General features: G+C 40.7%; 1 long non-coding RNA gene across 3 annotated transcripts; it reads left to right on the top strand.

The window, feature by feature from the left end:
• LOC109708623 lies at window positions 916–3402 on the top strand. 3 transcript variants are annotated; one of them, XR_002215794.1, is made up of 6 exons: window positions 916–1076; window positions 1173–1246; window positions 1399–1562; window positions 1704–1767; window positions 2469–2583; window positions 3344–3402. It is a non-coding gene; the product is annotated as an uncharacterized LOC109708623 (long non-coding RNA). The 3 variants fall into 3 exon arrangements; XR_002215791.1 differs by having other exon boundaries at window positions 1647–1767; XR_002215793.1 differs by lacking the exon at window positions 3344–3402 and adding an exon at window positions 2941–3218 and having other exon boundaries at window positions 1647–1767.

Below are 13170 nucleotides of genomic sequence, written 5' to 3'. Positions count from 1 at the left end.
GCATTAAGGTAGGGTCCGCGAGAGCACCAGTGCAAAATCTGCACTGGGGCAGAAATGCTCTCGGGGACCGGTCCCTGGCAGGGAGGGACCGGTCCCATCGGGCTGGGCTGCGGGGGTCTCTGATGAGACTGGTCCCTGGCAGGCAGGGACCGGTTCCCGAACGTTGGCCCAACGAAAATAGCCGAAATTTGGCTAAGTCCCAAAACCTCTACTTTTGGGAACCCTTCTCTCGGACAAGGACCGGTCTCCCGGGGACCGGTCTCTCAGGCAAGGACCGGTTCCCGAACGCGAAATCCTTCTGCCCGAGATGGAATGCTCTCGGGGACCGGTCTCCTCGAGCTGGGACCGGTCCCTCACTGCGAAAATGTAATAGGCTGAAATTTGATTAGACGCTAATTGTGATCAAAGTGGTCACAATAATGCTAAAATGGAAATTAAGTATTTCTAAACTTAATTAGTAATTTGAGAACAGCAATTGACATGTTTTGGAAGTGTGAGAATAGACACGAATGGAATCGAAATGGTTAAAGATCTCCAATTGTCATTGCAACTCGAAAGCTGAAATTTTAGTCGATTTGGTCAAAATGGCCAAATTGATGTAAAAATGAAAAATTAATTGCTTCTAAATTAATTTGGCAACTTGTAGAGGTTATTTGGCGTGAATTGGAAGTGATTAGGAGTGTTTGAAACGAACTAGACGCGCAAAAAGGCTTTAAATTTGCTGCTGCCAGCTTGTTGTTAGTGTAGGGACTATATTGTAAGTCTGCAGGGACTAAACTGCGAACTGCAGGGACTGAATTGTAAACCTGCAGGCTACAATGCAGTTTCAGCTTTGTAGGAGGGTTAAGTAGCAATTTTTTGATCTTATCCCTTAATCCCCATTCAGCTGAGGATGTACACGTATGGGACCTCCTTTCCATCAACATAGTTGCATCCATTCCTTCATCTCTTTTTCTTTTTCTCAGCCTAGGAGCAAGACAAGGAAGAAAAGCTTGTGGAGTTAAGTTTTGCTGCTGAAGTTGCTAATCAAGGGAGGGTTTTGGACCATTAGAGTTGAGAAGGAATTGAAGTTTGAGGTAAGAACAATACTTATCCCTGATTAGGTGTTGTTGATATTATAATTTAAAGAAAATGATAACTAATAGAGCTTCCAATTTTAATCTTGGTTATAGTTGTGAGGAGGAATTAGAGTGCTGAAAGGTGGCCCTGTGGAGATGTGGGTAAGTTAATTCAGCAGCAAATTGAGGTAAGCTCATTCCATATTGGATTATAGTCCAATTAGCACTTTAGAATGGATTAAATTAAGAGGCTTATTGCTGAAATTTCATATTTAGAGCTGAAAGAGAATTGAGCTGAATTATTTACCTTAGAGATGATGTTTATTTGGACTTATTATAGTCATAAGTAGCAGCCTGGATGTTTCCCAACTGGTAGAGGTGGCCGAACAGTAACCTGAGACTTTTGGTGCTGAGGAACTATAGGAGTTCCTGCTATTGCTGCTGCTGCAGTGATGAATTGGACCATTTGAAGCTGAGGACAACTTGATGTTATATCTAATTAAGGTAAATTGAATCCTACAGTTAATTGTAGCCAATTAATAGCTTTAGAGAGGAAGTATGAAAAGATTTCATAATGCTGAAATTCAGATTGAGATCTGGAGCTTTGAGTAGTTGAGCTGAAAGTGAGAAGTGCTGAAATTACAGCTTTGGTGAAGCTTCTGTTGATGTTCCGAGCTGAGAAGAAGCTTGAAGGAGAGCTTCAATTAAGGTAAGATGTTTAGAATTTGATTGTAACCAAATTGGTTACTTTAGAATTGTTCAAGTTAAGGGTGCTGCTACTAGATTTAGCAAACTCGAGAGTAATGGGCCGAGTGAAGTTGATGCATTAGTGCTGAAATTCCAGCATGATATAGGATTTCTGCATTAGTGCAGAGATTAGTATTGAACTGAATAAAAAAGGGCTTCAAAGCAAAATTTCTTGCTAACTAGAACCAATGGTCCTATGCTTATAATAGTTGCTCAAAGAAGAGATTAAATGCTGAAAATTCAGCATAAGTGGAATTTCAGCATTGTTGATACTGAAAATTCAGCATAAGTGGAATTTCAGTATTGGAGATGCTGAAAATTCAGCATAAGTGGAGTTTCAGCATTGGAGAGTATTGTTGTTGGAGTTAAGATAAGTATGGTTTAACATGAATTAAGGTTGAGTTACAGCTAGAATTGCTGCTGTAGTAAATAGATTTCAGCAATGAAATCTGTTAATTAGGGAGTTTGAAAGTGGACTGTGAGGCACAAATGCTGAAATTCAGCAAAAGCTGAATTTCAGCATTGAGGTTGAGTGGCATTGAGAAGCTCTTAGTTGAAATGCAAGTTTTGACAGAATGTGAGAATAACTCCAGTTTAACCCCTTTTATTCCTTTATGGATGAAAGTTAAACTTGCTCGAAAGTCTAAATTGACGTTCCGACAGGTCGACGACGCGCTAATTACGGTAGAGACCGTTCTAGTTCAATTTACACCGAGTCGCAAGAGCTAATTGTCGACACATTTCGAGACGTGGATTCTAGTTGTTGACACCACTACAGGTGGGTGGTGCTATCTGAAATCTTTGAATCACCTTTTATGTCTATGATAATTCATTGAGCATATTTATATTTATAGTCATGCATTATAGGGTATTTGGCATTGTGCAAGTGAAAGTGTGAATTCCTATCAATAGTGAGAATTGTGAACCTTAGAATGTGGACATAGAACCCTATGAATGTATGAACTATAATAATAGTGAACTTGGTGACATCATGACTAGAGATTTGGTTAGCATCGACATTGGAAATGAAATTGTGAAACTAGCATAAAGAGCTAGTTAGAGTTAAAGTGTGGAGTTGTTATTGGTTAAATCCTTTCAGTAAGGATCAGATCTTACTCATATAGTCTGTTTTTAGCTTGGTGGTGGTCGCTCCCCCCAAGCAGTGCACTCCGGAGGTTGTCACATGATGGGCTAAAGTATTTGCCCATGGACTAAAGTATATGTCCAGCAGACGGTCCCGTCGGGAGGCAGCTTAGGGCCCGCAAGGGATTGAGTTGGTGAGTTGCAGTTAACCAAATGGTTAGCTAGTTTGATTGGGCAGTGGTATATTACAATATGCATGCATATTTACAGTTTTCATATATATTATTTCTTTCAGCTTTGTACAGGCATTGTAGTAGTTACATGTACAGTTGGTTACTATCTGTTTTACTTTTCTTGCCTACATATGCCTAAATAGACCTAGTGGGTGAGTCGGCAGGGTCGGCGGCCGAACCCACTGGGAACTTTCAGTAGTTCTCATACCACTAACCATACAGGTTCCAGTGCGAGCGGTGTGGCCGAGGATCGTGGCAAGAGCCCCGCAGCTTAGCTAGCTGACACCAGAGTATAGTAGTTTACCATTTTGAGTTCATGTGAGACATTTTGATGTATAGAGACATGTAAATGAATGTATTATAAAGCATGTAAATAACTAAATATTTCAGTTATACAGTTCAGTTTGAAAGTTTTAAATTACAGTGAATTTCATGTTTAGCTAGCTTACTATCACTTGTGTTCGTTGCTTGCCCTCATGCAAGCCATGTATATTGAAATGTTATCTTGGGAATTGTTTATTTCTTTATACATGTACTCGTTGTTGTTGAGCCTTGGGCGGACAGAGGAGGTTCTGTCCGTTCGGCGTCTGTGTACGGGCCCGGATCGACCAAATTGGCGATAGCGGGACGTGACAGAAAATGCCCATAGAGGGCTGGTTTGGAGTATGAAAAGTTGAGGGGGCTATCTGCAAAATAGCCTTTATTAGAGGATGGGGGATCTCCTCTTTCTCTCATTGCTCTCTAACCCTCTCACACTCTTGCTCTCTCTCTCTCTAGAAAGAAAAGAAGGAGAAAAAGAAGGAGAGGAAGAAGAGGAGGGAAAAGAAGAAGAAGTGGAAGGAGAAGGCCAAGAAGAAGAAGAAGAAGATCTTCTTCTCTCTTTTCTTCAAGCTAGAGCAAGCTTGGAGCTTGGTTTAGAGGTAAGCTCCAAACCCATCCATGGTGGATTTCTTAGGATTGGATTTTACTGCTTAGAATTGGTTCAAATAGAACCTAGAGGAGATAAATAGATGGTTCGAGCTCGCAATTGAAGCTCGCACCGCGGATTTCTCCCTCGTTGCCATTCTAGGGCACGGATTTGGAATTTTGGCAAATCTAGGGTTTTGATCTAGTGTAATGGGTCGCTGTAAGGAAGTGAATTCTCGAAATCCGAGGATTGTACTTCATCTAGGATCGACTCATTATCGAGAGTATACCCTTTGTGGGAGTTGGGAATGTCCAAAGCACAAAAAGTGCCCTGGAGTTGAGTCCGCGAGAGCAAATGAGACAAATGGCATCATTGGGCTGATGTTGCTCTCGGGACGGGTCTCTGGGCAGGTGAGAAGACGCAGGTTCCCTGGCTGGATGTAGGCGGGTGTGGTGATGCAATCGGTCCTGGCAACGGAGGGATCGGATCCCGAAGTGTCCAGCGAGAGATCGCAAAAATTGCTAAGTCCTGAAAATGAGCTCTCGGGGACGGCGTCTCCTAGGTCAGGACCGGTCTCCCGAGGACCGGTCTCCCGGGGAGAGACCGGTTCCCGAACGCGTGCGCCCGAGGGAAGCTCTCGGGGACCGGTCCCAAGTCGGGGAGACCGGTCCCTCCGCGCGAAAACTGCCCAGTAAGGGCAGTGCACAGGGGTGAAAGTTGAGGGGCTTTTATGCAAAATGGCCTTTATTTGAGTGGGCTGAGCCCTCTCTCTCCCTCACACTCTCTCTTTCCACTTTCTCTCACTCTCATTTCTCTCTTGCTCTCTCTCTCTCTAGAGATAACAAAGAAAGAGAAGAAGAAGAAGGAGGAGAAGAAGAAGAAGAAGAAGAAGAAAGAGAAGAAGAAGAAGGAGGAGAAGAAGAAGGAGGCTAGGAGCATCTTCCTCTCCCTCTCCTCTTCCCATTGGTGTAGCTCAAGAGGTAAGCTACAACCCTAGTGTCACGCCCCGCGACAGCCCGCCTATTTGGCCGGGTCGCGGCGCCGCAACAGATCGCCGAACGGACAGGGTTTCCCCTGTGCTGCGGACAGAGTCTCCCCTGTACGTTCAAGGCATAGCAATCAATACAATGTACAAAGTTCCAACCAGGAACACATTTCAATCAAGATTGCATAATGGAAGGTATCAAACAACATAACACATCTTATGTTATTACATGCATTCACATTCATTAGATACATTTTACATTCCAAATACTTATTACATTTAACTTCCAAATACAATCCGATTTAACATGATTATTACAATCTTATTCCTTTCATTTTCTTACATCTTTAAGAAAAGCCGACTCAGGGTACCGCTATCTCTGGTCTCGGTGGTAGGGCGCTAACTATGATGCTACGCCCTTGCCTCGCGCCGCCGCGCCGCTCACGTGTGAACCTGTAACACCCCAAAACCACGTGGGGTGAGAACCAACTCCATGGTTCCCAGTGGGTACGGCCACCCAAGGGAAAAGCTCGACCAATAGGTCTAAGGGAGGCAACTGCAAGTTAGTTCAATAACAGATAGATATATATCTTGATTATGCAACGAATAAAACCATGCATTGCCTCACGAATGCAATAATGTAATGCTATATGCAAATCATGCAATAATGCAACTATGCAACCAACTAGTAGTTCATTCGATACTACTTTCAATTCTGCTAACCATAGCTCATCCATTTGATATTTAAGGTTTCCTCTATCTTAGATTCTTGTCAATCACCGTCCTAATCATAAGGTTTCATCTTCCTTTACAAGGCTAACCACCCGACTCGGTTTTGAGTCAATCACCTGCGGAGTACCGCACTAGAACCAGGCTCGAGGCGATGGACGTCTCACATACACCTCAGCCCTAAATCCTCTCGACTGGGATACCAATCCATAACTCATAAGGTATACTTGTTGTACAATCATTTGGCTATGACCCAATCTTACCGGTTAACCATGTTAACCCCAATAACTCACAACCAAAATCCCTTAATAACGGGGGACTCGAACCTCCCTGGGGACCGTCATCTGGGGGGACTTTACCACGCCCAGTGGTGACCAACTCCGGAGCGCACCGCCCGAGGGGGAGCTACCTCCCTCAAGCCAAGACGTAATGTGAGTATCGATCCAATCCTCAACTTGAGGATTCATAGCCACTCGTCACAATGCCAATGTCATGATAGGTCTCTACCTATTTAATCATGCCACTCTCTATGTCAACTTGGACCAATGTCAATATGATTAAACTATGTTTAACAATCACTTTCTTGATGCCAATCATGTCTCTATTGTCATTGTCACCCTTGTTTACTAATGTTCAAGTCCAACTCTCACATTTACACAATAATAGGGTCCTAACATACATGAATGACACCAGAATATATATGATCAATCACCACAAGTGTTTGCTAGGTTCAAGATGCTAGGTTTAATGCCTGTAATATACTGAATCTTGAGCCTCTTGGTAAGTTCGAGGGTTGGATCGGCTTTTGGAACTGGTCTACGACTTTTGCAAGACTATTGAAAGGTTTGAAGCGTTTGAAGTTATGATAAGATGTAATGGAATTGAAAATGCATGTAAGCTTATCATTGCAATGCTTGCATGTCATTGCGAAGTGATGGGGAATTGGTATATGAATCCCTCAGATTTTAAAGGCGCTTAGACAATTTTTTTGGACAGTTTAGAGGTGATTGGAAGGCTAAGCAGAGTGCATTGTTTGGCGAAATAGATTTTTGCTTGCTGTCAGGTCAGCATATCGTGTACGGTAACGTGGCGTACGTAGGCAGCAGGGAGTTTGGTATTTCAATTTGATCTATCACTTGACCAGGGGGGGGGCCCCCCCAGCACGATCGGAGTTTGGAGGTTGTTAGAGATCAGAGGGTGTTTTCCATTTTTTTCTCTGTCTCTCTAGGTTTTTTTCTCTTCTACGTCGACATCGCGATTTCGCTCTTTTCTCCGCGCGTTGTTCTTCGGTGTTTCGGCGTCGCAGGTTAGTGGACTTGTGGGAGTGGTTTTGAGAAGGCTTTTCGCAGCTCTGACCAGCAATTCACTGGTTGGAAGATTGTAGAAGGTAACGACTCGATTTTTCGTGTAATCGGTCGTCTATTCTGTGATTTGATTATTGATTGAGTTTTTGCTTCAACTGATACTGTAATGAGATTCAGCCTATTAAAATGAGTTATTAGCTGTGAATGAACCTTTTAGACTGGAATAGCTACTTAGCTTATTAGGAGTGTTCCTATTTATGAAGTTATGTGATATACGGGAATTAATCGAGCGAATTGTGCGTTTGAGTTTTATAGTACCCGCAGTGTTTGCGAACACATTAAGTCTTTGGTACTGGAAGGCAGTTTAGAAGGTATTTACCTGAGGTAAGTCAATTTCAGTTAGAGGGCTGAAATTGCTGGATTGACTAGATATAGGTTATAAGTGACTGATAATGACGTATGTTTTGGTAATTTGTTGCGCAGAGGTATTTGCTCGTTGGACTGTCTTTGATGGCCTTGGGCCTTTTGAGGAAATTAATTTGAGGTATTATGAACCAAAATGGGATTAAGACTTATACTTGTATAGTGCAAATTGTACGAAATTGGATATTTCGGCCGTAATAGTTTGTACGCTTTTCGTGTTTCGTTTTCAGGCCCGGACGTCGAGGCTTCATGAGGGGTTCTGACTCTTTTGGCTGGATTGGCTTGGTGATAGGTGGGCGGACTTCCGAAATGGTCTGTATTTATCTATGTTCTTTATCTGGTGAGTTTTCCATATGATATGAATAATTTATAGTTCGGATTGCGACATGCATTGTGTGTAGATATTGGTATGATAGCATGGTTAATGTAATAAGATTTGACTGTCATTCTACATGTTACTGTTAAGTATATGGTTTCATGACTATTCGCCTGACATAGCATTTTGGCTTGTGTTTTCACGGGATAGATGGTAAGTTTTGTGAATGGACTAATTAGTTCTGTTTGACAACAAAGAGATGGATGCATTAGGATGAGCTATGCAATGGTAGTTAATGACTATACTTGAAGAATCAGGTAAAGGCTTTGTTTGCCTATTGCATTTTATTGTGAATGAATGCCTGGATATGTGAGGTTTTTATCGTATGTTTTACTGTTGCATTACCTGTTAAGTTTCCTACTTACATGTAGCCTTGTCTTATGGTATATGTTCTAGTAAGTAACTGATTTATTGATGCATACTTGAATGATTCTATACTGGAATATAATTGTAATATGATTTGGGATATGATATCGTATTTGTATAGTCAAGTAGAGATTTATATTGGATAAGATATGTCATGGTCTATGATAGAACCTTTAGTAAACCTTTTCTTTTGTGTTAAGAGTTTGGGTGAGAGATGTGCAGTACTGCAGGTATGCGGATAGAATATGTGTGATGTTAAGTCTTTACTTGTTAGTTATTAAGAGCTGGAAAATTTTCACAATTGTTGATAGTGACTTAGATTGGGTCGTACTACAGTGACGACTTGGTCGAGTTGAGATTGCCCCCATGTAGAGGACATGTATGCTGTTGAGATTTTGTTTACCTGGGACTATAGCTAGAATCACTTATGCTTTTGTACATGTTGCTGGGTCGCCCCAGCCCGTATTCGGAAGTGGGCTTGATTGAGATTCATGTTAGGGCACATGATGTTGTTTGTTGAGATGGTTATTTGGATACCGCAGCATGCCAATTGTGCGGTTTGCAGCTTGGGGTCGCTCCCCCAAGCAGACTCCCGAACAGCAAAATACGAAGTGCTCGATGTACGCGTAGAGCGCCGAATGGAATGCCGTGGGGGAGGCTCATTCTGAGTGGGATGTTGATACGGTGAGCATTCAGGCCGGCGCCAGCTGAATTACTTGTGTAGTTGTGGAAATTGGTGTTAGGTCAAGTACTTTACTTAGCGGGAATAGTAGTAAAGTACTTTTCTGTCTTTGGTTATGTGAAATTATTGATGAACTACTAGAAGTTGAAGCTAAGGAGCTTATAGTGATGAAAATTAAGAGTTTGAGATCATGATTGGTTGCAACATTAATGAATGACTTTATGTCTCTTTCTTGCTAACTTTGAACAGGTAATACATTATCTTCTGTAATTTCGGGGAGTAAGTGAGTTTTGACATACATGTTGATATTGTTGGTTAAATGGTCAAGTAATATGATTGATAGATCTTATGTAATGATTACCTGGAATCTTTGTTATTTATTTATAGTTGAAGGATAGCATGAGTGTTTTTATTTCTATCTGTTGCTATAGTTGCTTATTGCATTATTGCACTTTACTTGTATTATTTATTGCTACCTACTATGCTGCAGTGACCTAGTGGTGGTGTACCTTGCACTCTCGCGGCTTCAATTGGGGAATATTGTTTAATAGTTCTCACGCTCTTTGTTAGTTGTTTCACAGAGCTTCCAGCTGGAAAGGCTAGGGTTTTTTTGGGAGGGTGTCTGCGATAGCTAGAGCCTTTTGGACGTGTATAGACGATCTCCACGTTTATGTAGTTTATCAGAGTGTAATTACATTGTTGTAATTGTCTATATTTTTTTACTGTTTAAGGTTTGTGTATGTATAGTTTAAATTTTTAAGTTGTGCTTTGATTACCTGGTTAGTTATATGTTTTACTATATTGGGGTTTTTGTTTTTAAGGGGAGGAGCCTTTGTGTGTAGGGCTTGTGTTATATTGTGTTGTGGTCTGTACCGTGGTCTGTGCACGCGACGGATAGCTTTCGTTGGTACCTGGCGTGACGATTATAAGTGTTATTAGGCCTAGGGTTGAAGTTTTGTGACCTATAACTTAGGCCGTCGAATGATGATCAGGGATTAGGATGCAGTTGATGGGGTCTTTGCGGACTATGTTGAGCGATATAGTTTATGATTGGGTTCTTACTTATACTAAAATTGTTGGATCGATTGAATGATGCCTGTCTCGTCTGTTGGTGTAGAGTGGCGGCGACACGTGATATTGGGGATATGGGGTCGGTATTTATTACTTTCGCATGATTTGAGATTTTTACATTTTGAGTGGCTGATAGATGGGTTGTTTTAACCTGTGGTCTTTTGTTTGTTGAGCTTGCAATATCAAGGATGCACCTACGGCAACGTGATGAACTGAGCAGAAACATTGAACTTTGATCTAACGGTTCGGGAATTAAGAGCATGGTTACTCTAGTTGGAAGTGGTGAGAGACAAGGAATGTGACGCTCTTCAAGCCGAGGCTTTGCGCGCAAGAGGAAGTTAATAGCGGTTAGGAACTGGTTGATTAACAGCGGCTGATTCACGAATCCGCGAGGTTTTTCAAGAAAGGTGCTGGATGCACTGAAAAGCAAAAGAGGCTACAAAGTGTGTCAATTAATTGTCGGGTTTTTAATTAAAGAAGAATCAACTTGGAAATCGTGTTTGCTTTCTAAGCAAGAAGATGGTGTCGAGCACCACCAGCATGTGTAATTTGTGGTTAGTCAACATGTTCCCCAAGTGTCCTCAGCGGAAAGGATAGTGTTTGTTTTTTTGGGCATTTTTCGTATGGAGTGCCATTTTTGTTTGACTAAGGTATCTGCCTTTCTGTGGTCAAAGTATAGTATAGGTTTGGTAGCGACGGAATTAGGTAGTACGATGCCGAGTACCTATGAGGTAGTATTTATGATGTTCTTATGATTCGATTATGATATAATGAATTGTTTGTTGTATCTCTGATCGGTGTTGCGAGTTGAATGCATTATTTCTTCTTTAATGCAGTTGCGGTTGGATTGAATTAGTTTGGGAGTACTTTATCCATGTTTGTGCGAATAATTGATTAGCTTGGAATTTGAAATTCTGCAATGCATCTTGAGGGTTTAGCTCGCTGATTGGAAATTGGATATTTTTACTAAATTTAGGTAATTATAAAAGTTGGAGCTAGTTGGCTGTATTGTTACTTGTAAGAACCAAGTGAAAGGTAGTTCTTGAGATAGTGTTGTGTCTATTCCTAACAGGTCAATTGTGAACTTGACGAAATAGAGAATGTTTTATGCTAGTGCTCTTTTATGTAAGTTATTTCACTTGTGGTGAGATTAGATGAGCTATAGACTATGTGTCGAATTCGTTATTTTAATTGGATAATTAGTTGTTGGTATTAGTCAGATTTGTGATTTTTGATCGCCTATAGTATTGGATGCTGATAGTAGATGAGTGCAATTGAGTGAGTGCCAGTTCTTCTTGTATGAAAAGGTTATGGAGGATTTATTCAGTTGTTTGATTCCCGGTGATCCTGCAAGGAGATATTGAATAAAGCGGAAATGATTAAAGGATTTGAGATGAGACTTTTCTAACTGGATAAGCATTTGAATATGAGAAAGAGATTACCCCATGTATTGTTCCTTTTCTTTGATTCTATTATGGATAAATTGGAATAAGCTTTGAGGTCGTCTATTGGAATTAATATCTTGACTGATGTGTATATAGGCGATGAATTCTACGTTCGAAAGCAATTGATGTGAATGCTTATTGTGAGTAACGAAAGTTTTGTAGATTCTTCCCATATGGAAAATATGTAGATATAGCAATAGAGACTTATGGTGAAGTATAAACTGATTCCCCTTTATTGCGTAATTGGTTTGGACAAGAATACGTTTGCATCACACTTCAAATAGTTATCAAGTAAAGGTTTAATCTGAATTGCATCTATTACAGGAAAGATAGTGATTCACAAGTGTTTTGGTAAGCCAAGAGTTCAACTTAGCTTGATAAATGATTTTGAGTATCTGAGAAAAAAAAAAATTTTTTTTTTAGTGATGAATGGTATGCTTTACTTTTGATGGTGTAAAGAAAGCAGTAAGGTGTAATGGACAGTTAATGGAATTTACCTGACCATAGTATTGATGGTGGATCAGCATCTTAATGTGAAATGGGATTCTCGCGAGTGGCATAATGAATATGTATATGCGTATTAGAGGATATAATGCTGAATGTTAATCAGGAATCCACCTTTATGGATTGGATGGATATAATCTCAATTGCTATGAAAGGACTACCGTAGTGATAATAGTTCGTTATGAAACTAGTATTAATTGATGGTTAATATAGATACTAAAGATGTAGGAGAAGTTATAACTGCTGGAGAGATGCAAGTATATTGGTATTTGATCTTGTAAATAAAATTGTACATAAAACGATAAACAAGGAGCTATTAGGAATGGTTAGCTCCCGTATATCGAACCAGACGGAACAAGTCAGGTCGTCGGCTCAATATTCGAGGAAAATAGGAAATGAATTACCTTTGAATGGATTGCTGGGGAGTGCAATCTATTTAAAGAGTTTTGACCTGAACGTGGAATGATTCGAGTATTCCACAGATAATCCTTGGATCAAGATTAGGTCCGTGTAAATTTAAACACTATTGAAAATGGTACTTGGAATTTTTCTTAGTCGAAGATGATGATTAACCTTTCACATGAGAAGGTTAGATATAGTCTGAACCTTGGAAAAAGTGTGAAATGGAACTTTATCATTCAAGCTTCCTCGTAAATCATGGATTGCATGGAAAAGAAGAGAACTTGTATTGTGAGAAATGATGTTGACGAGGATTCTTTGTTTCGCGGACGAACTCTTTTTAGGAGGGAGTGATGTATTATGAATCTTGAGCTCTGGTAAAGTCGGTCGTAGGATCGGTTTTGGACTGGTCTCGACTTTTGCCAAGACTATTGAAAGCTGTTTTGACAAGTTACTGAGGGTATGAGTAATGGAATTAAAAATTGCATCAGTAAATGGCTTATTCAATTGCAATGCTTACGAAATTGGTCAATTTGCGAGTGTGAAATGCGGGAATGAGTTGAAACTACTAATATTTTAAGGGCTTAGACAGGTTTTTGGACAGTTAGAGGGGTGATTGGAAAGCTAAAGCAAGAAAGTGATTGCTATTGCAAGGGCTTATTTCTGTCTGCTGTACCGGATCAGCATATCGTGTACGGTACACAGATGGCAGCATAGTGGGCGCAGGGATGTTTTGGTATTTAATCTTGATCCCTATTTACTTTAGACCAGACGACTCAGGAGCTTGTGGAGGTTGTTAGGATAGAGGAGTGTATTTCCTCTTCTTTTCTCTCTTCTTATATTCGTCTTGTGTGTGTT

The sequence above is a fragment of the Ananas comosus genome, linkage group 4 (assembly GCF_001540865.1).
Source record: "Ananas comosus cultivar F153 linkage group 4, ASM154086v1, whole genome shotgun sequence".
NCBI classification, from domain to species: domain Eukaryota; kingdom Viridiplantae; phylum Streptophyta; class Magnoliopsida; order Poales; family Bromeliaceae; genus Ananas; species Ananas comosus.
The sequence above is the reverse complement of the archived record's forward strand: the minus strand, read 5'-3'. Positions and strand labels throughout refer to the sequence as shown.